Raw genomic sequence first — 9,211 nt, 5'->3', positions numbered from 1 at the left:
CCACCCCACCTCTCCACCCGCTCCCTATTTCATTAGTCTGTACCCTAGTTTGCCATCTCCACCGCCCTGTACCGCCATCTCCACGTGCCGTTGTTGAGCCATACTGCCAGTAACTCTACTCGGGTTAAGGTATGTTTTAATTTCATGAAATATTTTAATATTTATAATTTTCATAAATTATTATTTAATTTTAGCAAATACCCTAAATTCTAAAACATAATAAAAAAAGTTTTAAATCTTGTAACCTAGAAAAAAAAATTTAGCTATTAACAGTTACTTTAATCCATAAGTTGATAATATTTTGCCCTATTTCATCAATACTTATAATCAATTATAAACCCTAAAATAAATACATTTTTGCCCAAATTAAATGAAACTTTTAATACTAAACTTAATTTTACCATAATTAAAATAAATTTATTAATCATTTCTAATCGTAAATGTAACCATAAATTTAGTTTTGCCTAAATTAAATTATACTAATATGATTATATAGGTTTGTGATTTGAAAATGTGTGATTTATGAAAAAAAATGTTTTCAAAAAATAGAGTGATATATAACATAATATTAAATAATAATTTGTTATATATCCAATTTAGGTGAAAAATATAACATTATCCATAGGCTCCCGTGCAATAATTACATCTAATTCTTTGAGGTTATAATATAAGATAAACAAGTCAAATTTGGGTAGGAGAGAAAGTTTTCTACCCAAAAATGATCGTTCACTTTATATTATAATAGGAAGGAATTAGTATAGAAATTTGTAATTATTGGATCTGTCCTTCTCGGACCGGTTAGGAATATAGTAGTGTATACATCCAACTTTGTATAGTTTGTATATTTTCATTTCTTGAAAATTCCGGCAGCATGTACCCGTTGCTCTCCATGTACAATAAGCGTATGTTGTTCTGTATTTTGGTCTATTGTCAATACGCATAATAACATCCGCACAGTGTATATGGAGAACAACGGGTAGGTGCTATCAAAATTTTCAAAAAATGAAAATATACAAAGTATGAAGTTGGATATAAGCACTACTATATTCTTAATGGGATAGAAGCCTTCCTATGACAGCTGCTAGAGTGTGCTAATTAGTCTCCATACCCTAATAAGTTTCAAACCTAACTCAATTAGCCCAACTTAAATGCTACATAGTATGTAAGTACTCCTGCAATAATTAAATGTGATGCTTATCGTAAACTTTCGCCCACAAACACATTGGTAAGAATTCCAACATGTAATCATTAAATTCAAATTTCCATCTAATAGTCCACAAATACAATTTAGCATACTCCAATTTCATTTTTTAACTTAAGCTTGAGGTATTGTGAGACACCTACATAGTTAGGGAGTTGGGTCGGGGTTAGGTGGGAGGGTATGTGATATGCAACACCCAAAGTTCAGGATGATTTTGCAAAATTAACCCTAACAAAAAGATACTGACAAGTACATATACATCATGTTTAAGGATGATGTGTATGTATGTATATCATTTTGAATAGTTTAAAATTTATTAATATATTATCCATTACTAAATAGAGTTTCTAATTATATATTACCTACATATGAGAAAAATTCCTAATAAGTCATGGATATATATTCCTATGATTGTACGGTATCACGTACGATCGATGTTATAAGGATGGATGTGAAGCCTTCATGAAGTATGCCGAAATGACCCCAAATAATTTAAGTAGCGGTGCAATGCACTGCCCCTATTGTAGGTGTAAGATTATGAAGCTAAAAATAGAGAGGAAATATGAAGTGACTTAACAAACTCTGGGTTTTATGAGGAATATAAATATTGGTCCTATCACGGGAAAGGCTATATCAAAGATAAAGTACCGGATGTGCATGTTGATACTAGTCATAGTTTCAGGATAGATGATACAAAAAAATTTGCAAATTGATATTGGACCTGACCATACAGAATATGATATTAACAATAATAGTGAAGATGATATCACAGATGATGTCCAAGATGCAATTGAGATCGAAGATGTTGATGGCCCAGAAGGTTTTGAAGATGCCATTGTTTTTGAGGAGTTAGATTGAATAATGAAGCTATTAGAGGATAGTGAAAAGGATCTGTATAAGGGTTACACCGAGTACTCCATATTTTCATTTATGTTGGAGCTATTGTATATTAATAGCCTCAGTAGAATGGCAAATACTTATTTTAAAATGCTTCTTGATTTTCTATGGAAGGTAGTTCTAGAAGGAGAGCGTCGAATTCCCAAATAAACTTATACGGCGAAACAAATAGTTTCCGATTTGGGTCTTGATTACAATAAGATTGATGTGTGTCCTAATAATTGTATTATCTACTGCAAGGATAATAAAGACCTTCAGGAATGTCCAACATGTGGAGTATCTCGATGGAAACAACACACCCGCTCTTCAACAAGGTGGACAACAGAGTCAATGGAGATGCAAAGCAAGATTTTAGCTAAGGTGCTTCGTCATTGTCCATTAGTTTCTAGACTGCAACGCCTCTATATCAACAAAGACACCGCTAAGAATATGAGGTGGCACAAAGAAGGTCGTATAGAAGATGGTAAATTGAGACATCTGCTAATGCAAAGGCTTGGAAGCATATGGATAAGACTTTTCCTAATTTCGCTGGGCTATCTAGAGACGGATTCAATCCGTTTGGGGTTATGAGTTTAGGTTGGTCTACATGACCAGTTGTCTTAATGCCATATAATTTACCACCCTTGCTTTGTATGAAACAACCGTATATGATACTCTCATTGCTGATACCCGGTAAGCATGCACCAAGTAATGATATTGATGTCTACTTAGAGCCCTTAATTGATGAGCAAAAACAGTTATGGACAGAGGGTATGTTGATCTATGATGCCCATGCTAAAGAGTCGTTTAGACTTCGCACTATTCTAATGTAGACAATTAATGATTTTCGAGCTTATGCTAATCTATCTGGTTGGTCTACAAAAGGAAAGTTTGCTTGTCCAGTATGTAGTCCAGAATTTGAAGCCCTTCACTTACCATATAGTCGAAAGTGCTGTTATTGGTTCAACAGGAGATGGTTGCCCTTAGGCCACAGATACAAAAAATTGAGCAACAAGTTTGATGGCACTGTTGAGATTATGAATAAACCACGTCAATTGATCAGAGCTGATATTGTAAAGTTTATTAAGCATCTTCCAAAAGTAAGATTTGGAAAGAACCGATATTCTAAGGACAACTCACTTAAAGTTAGAGGCTCGGGTAAAAAGAAAAAGACACTAAAGAGGAAGAGAGCAATCCAGCGGGTATATGTTGATAATGGAGTTGATAAATTACCTAAAGGATGGAGTAAATTTAGTATGTTCTTCTAGCTACCATATTGGCAAAAGCTTAAAATTAGGCATAACTTGGATGTCATGCTTATTGAGAAAAATGTTTGTGACAACATAATTTCAACACTCCTTCAAGATCCTAATAAGTCAAAGGACGACCTAAGGACTCGTCAAGACTTGGTTGCATTGAATATCCGGGAAGATTTGCAAGCACAATATGTTGGATTTAAGAAAAAAAACATAAGCCTTCCTCTCATGTTATGTTGTCGACAGAGCAAATGCAGAGATTTTGTGAGGTTCTCAAATCAGTAAAGTCATCAGATGGGTATTCTGCTAATATATCAAATAATGTTCAAGTGCAAGAGAGGAAACTCTTAGGCCTAAAGACCCATGATTATCACATTCTTCTACTTCAATTACTCTCGGTTGCATTGTGTAATAATATGGAGAAAGAAGCATCGAAAATTATTATGGAGTACTGTGGATTCTTTAGAAAATTGTGCTCTAAAGCTATAGATGTGAATGAATTTAAAAAACTTGAAGAAGAAGTGTCATTAATTTTATACAACCTGGAATTAATATCTCCTCCTTCCTTTTTCACGGTCATGGTCCATGTTACTCAACATCTAGCAAGAGAGGTTATAATCGCGGGTCCTGTATCGTATCGTTAGATGTACCCAATTGAGAAGTTAGGGACTTCACCCATTCAATTAATTTTATATGCAACGTATACATCTTTAATTTGTCCTACCCAAAGTTTTTCTTATTTTAGATATTTGAAGTTCATAAAGCTTTTATTATTGTAGATATTTGGGGCTTATGAAGTGCCTAGTTCGCAATCGAGCTCATTTGGAGGGTTCTATGGCTGAAGGTTACGTTACCAATGAATGACATATATTTGCATCACGTTACATGCGCAATCGTGTAACAACTGATCATACACCAACTAAGGAGAAGAAACTCGTCAAATATCCTAGATTTGACTTAGAGCAGGTTTATGCACATGAATTGAATAATCTTGAAATTTTTAGTGATTATCGAAGGTAATACATAATAATTTAAGAATAGGATCACCTATGAATCATTTACTTTTATTATACCAATACAATCTCATTGTTGTATAAATAGGCAACATCTGGAGAAGCTTAAGAATGAAATATCAGGCAGGAATATTCATAAAAAGCATATCAAAGATTTTCCCGATTAGTTCAGAATTGATGTAAGTAGCGTAGCATTAGTATTGTATTTTTTATTTTTTATTTTTAAGCAAATTTGAAAATCATTATTTTTGATTGATGTTTGATTTAGGTTGATAATGATCTTCTCGCTTGTACCTTAATATTTGAGAAATTTTAGTTCATGCATAATGTTCTTACTATGAAGTGAGACGATATAGTGAAAGCATTATTAATGGGTATAAGTTTAAAATAGTGGCGACCGATAATAAGAGGGTAACACAAAATAGCGGGAGCATGAGTTGTTTTGCTCAGGAATGTTTTTCTAGCAGAAGAGATCAGAACCCAGTTGAAGTTGATATATTATATAATGGCCAGTTGGAAGATATTATAGAGATAATTTAAGGATATGGTAAAAAAAAACTCATTGTAGTTATATCATGTTTAAGGTTCGATGGAGTTCTGCCAAACTGTGCAAGGATCATTATGGGTTTAAACTTGACAATCTTGACAAAGAAATATATCTAAATGGGAAGTTCATATTCGTAGAATAGGCAAACCAGTGCTTCTATGCGAAAGACCCAAAGGTTGCCAACGATTGGGTCGTGTTATATAAGGAGCCAAGATCTATTGTCCTTCCCAATAATAACGATGATATTAATGAGAACAATGAACTAATTGGTTCATCTGATAATATTTGGTAAAACTTCTCCTATCCTCAGAATGTCATGCTTGATATGATAGATTCAGAGATTCAGGCTGACATTCTAATTTTGATCAGAGATAGAGACTCTGAGTCAGATGTGCAAACAAAGTCAACAACTAGTAGGCGAAAGCAAACAATGTTAAGTATAGCCAGAATAATACAAACACAATCTTGTGCAAAACAAAAAGAGCAAGTTGTAGAAGATATATTTAGTATAAGTCATTTTAGTCATACATAATTTTATTTAAATATTTAATTGCAATAAGACATTAATCTTGTTAATTAGCATGTACGTATTTCTTGTTTTGCATCTCATAATTCAATTTTACAGATAAAGAACTTGAGGTTCTTTGATCGATCGCGTGATCGATCATGGTCTACCACCCTAGCATCAAGGTGTTTTCAGGAGGCACACCTAGCATTGCCTACTCATATAAGTATAAATTATGCATTATCTTTGGACAACTCAAAATAGACATTGTTGTTTTATTTGTGCTAAGTATTTTCTTTATATGTGTAGATGATATTTCATTATCCGGTCATTTTTGGGACACATCCCTAGCAGAATCGTCTCATATAGGTATTAATAATTCAGTATTTGTATTGATAATTCCATCATATTTAAATTATAACTTTAGTATTTATGATGTTGTTTGTATCAATTATTTTTTATTCTCATAGATGATATTCCAGGCACAGATTATTCATCACCCGGACCCACTAATACATAGTCAGCACCATCCCCTACTACAGGTATTAGGTAGCGTTGATGTTAAATGACCACATAGTTAATTATATCCATGGTTGGATAGGGAAGAAGTTGATGAGGGGCCGCTTCCTTTCCCAAATATCTAGTTCTGAGTTGAGTTGCTGAAAAGTCTGAATATATAGAAACTCGTGAGAGGATGGGGATTGGTTCTCTCATGGTTCCTCTAACGATCAAGTTAGCTGGTGAACTTGAGTGGGGAAAGTAAAGAACTGTGAGTTATTCTGTGTGCAGTATAATTTGCAGATGTATCTTAGAGGATCATCATTGTTGCAGAGTACAGGATGGCGGTGAAAAAGCATGGGCTAGCAGCTGAATCAGCTCTTGCTTTACAGGTGTCGGCTGGTGACTGGAAGAGAAATCACCTCAGCATTAAATGTGAAGCGATCTTGAGGCCTGACGGTGTCGATGTAGTCGATGAGTCATGAATGCTATCGAGGCTATAGGTATGATGGCTCCTACCAAGCATTAAATGCGACATCAATGTTGTGTCAGTGGGAGAGGTTCGATGCTGAAGTCATCCTCTAGCTTTGCCAAGAAGCAACGCCTTTCAAGTCATCATTGTGAAGTGTCGAATAGTAGGTTGAGTGGGCTCATTGCGAGTCATCTTCGACAAGAGGGTCGACTAGTACCACCTTTCGAGTTGACATGAAGGAGTATCGACTCGACGAGTCGACTAAGTTTGAACCATTATGGGTCTCGACCGCTAATTTGATTGGGGTATTACATGCAGAAGTACACATGTCTGTTGCTGATAAAAAGTTACACTTTGATGATTGAGATCACCATAACAGGTAGTAATAATTTAATTTTATAGATTCTTTTTATAGTGATACTTTAATTTTCTCGTATTGATTATCTTCTTTAATTATGTAGATGCTTCATGGACACCATCGTTTTCGTGTAATGCAACAGGAGCCGGGTTACATCCCAAGACTCCTGCCATTTGCCATCTGCCATTGCCTCCAGCCTCGATGATATCAAAAGCTAATGCTATGAAGAATTATCCACTTGCATTGAAAAGGCTAGATTACCTAAAGCCTATGATGCAAGTTAGATAGCATGTTGCAATCTCTGAGAAGAATAGGCAAGTGGAGAGAGATAAATATAATAATTTTCATCTATCATATCGAATTTTTACACTTAATTTCTGTACTAATCATATTGTTGTCATTGTAGGTGCGAAGCATGATCCTACTGGACGGGGTGCAAGCAAGTCTGATTCGAAACAAGAACCAAAAGGCTTTCAAGCTATTCTTTAGTGGGCCGATAATTTGCCGATCGGACAATGATTGATAAATTTTAATAACCATATCGGCGTTTTAGTGCGGAGAGAAAATATCATCAACTCGTACTTCAAATTCAATGAGCTGACATGGAGAGCATGTGAAGATATATGGATAGAGCTAATGGTATATATTTATTACTTCAGTATTTTTTATTACTTAAGTACTCTAAAGTTGTCTATTTAGATTTGGGGGTCTTCTAACAAGCCTATACATATCTTATATATCTATATGCAAAATTGAAGGAATACTATTGTCTTGAGGATCACCCTAGAGCATAGCACTATGTTTTCAACATAAAGGTTGAGTTTGTTCTCAAATAGTGGCGGCATGAGCTGAAAATCTCAACATATGATAAATATACAGCATATTGGCAGAGGTTTTTAAATGTCGATGATAGGGTGGACCTCGATCATTTCACGACTCTTCTTTTCTATTGGGATACCGAATCAGCACAGGTATTCATCATTTTAATTTTTCTTACGAACAAAGATTATAGATGCATTTCATCTTTAGTAATAAACGTTTTTAAGAAAAAAATCTAAGAAGGGATTGGCGAATCGACATAGCAAGCGCATGCTTGACCACTACTTGGGATCGACATCGTTTGCCAATCTTGAGTATGGTTATTGTCGAGACATGGTATAATATTTAAAGTTTTGTATTTGCATACTACATTTATCAATATGACTCACCTATTTTAATTTATTACAATTTGTAGGGGAAGCTGATAATGCCGATCAATTTGAAGGCAAAGTTAGCTTACAGAACCTTTCGCTCGACTTATAAAGATGAAGTCAAGATTAAGGAAAACATATTGTTGGTGGTAAAAATTTCCAATAAATCATTAGATAATAAGTATTCTGTTGATGTTCATTTTATTATTTGCCAATAAAAAATATATGTTTTTTCCTTATGTGATTTATGATAGTATTGATGATGCGTCAAAGGAGGCAGCACTATGTGGAACTCAAGAAGAAGCTGATGACCCTCATATCCTGTCTAGAGAGGGAAATGACAACATTGCTATGAATATTATGGGGTATAATAATAGGGGCATACTTCCATTGATGGGGGTTGGAGCTATGCGGGGCACCTCCATAATATCCTCCACGGTGTCCTCACCATCTTCGACTGCGACAGGATCCTCAACAAGGACTCCTACACTTTTGTAATTCTACGCGTCTCATGTTATCTGCGTGGTACGATCAACCCTACATTACTAATGCAACTAACGAATGCTATGTTTTTACGTTTGCCATCAGCCCCCACAATGGACGAAGTTTTTACGCACATCATATTATGCTTGTCCGATAAGATTCTAGCTAAATTATTTGGAGAAACTTTGTCCCTTTTAGATTAATACTGGTGCACATGTATGTTGATAATATATATGTGTGTTCTATTGCTAAATATAATATTCTAAAATTAAATCTATTTATTTTTAGGTTGGAGTTGCTAGAGGAAGCAGTAGCGGCATGCAGATGAGGGATATTAACGATGACGATGACTCGTGATTTTCTATGGTAAGCTAGTGATTTGTATATCTATTACCCTAATCTGTTCCTTTAAAATATTATCCCTTTGTGGATAAGTGTTGAAGTTTTTATCTTGGAAGGATATTTATCCATGTGCATGTCATCAACATTCCATCCGTTTAGATTGTTTCTAATGATGCACCTTTTAATGTATAAATTGGGCTATTTTAGTGGACGATCCACTCTATTCATCATGATCTAGATGTCTCAAAACATCTACAAAATAAAAATCACAACATTTGAATATTTCTAACACATATTTTTCATTGTCTCTTTGGTTGTGTTGTCATAAAATCATTATTTTTACTATCTCTTGATGCATTGGTAAATAAAACCCAATATGCCTAATTTTTGGTTTACATGCTATATGAATCATATAGATCAAAATGAATGGAATAGATCAAGTATAAACAAATTTTGAAGGTGTAACCTTA

This window comes from Asparagus officinalis, chromosome 4 (genome assembly GCF_001876935.1).
Source record: "Asparagus officinalis chromosome 4, Aspof.V1, whole genome shotgun sequence".
NCBI lineage: Eukaryota > Viridiplantae > Streptophyta > Magnoliopsida > Asparagales > Asparagaceae > Asparagus > Asparagus officinalis.
The sequence above is the reverse complement of the archived record's forward strand: the minus strand, read 5'-3'. Positions refer to the sequence as shown.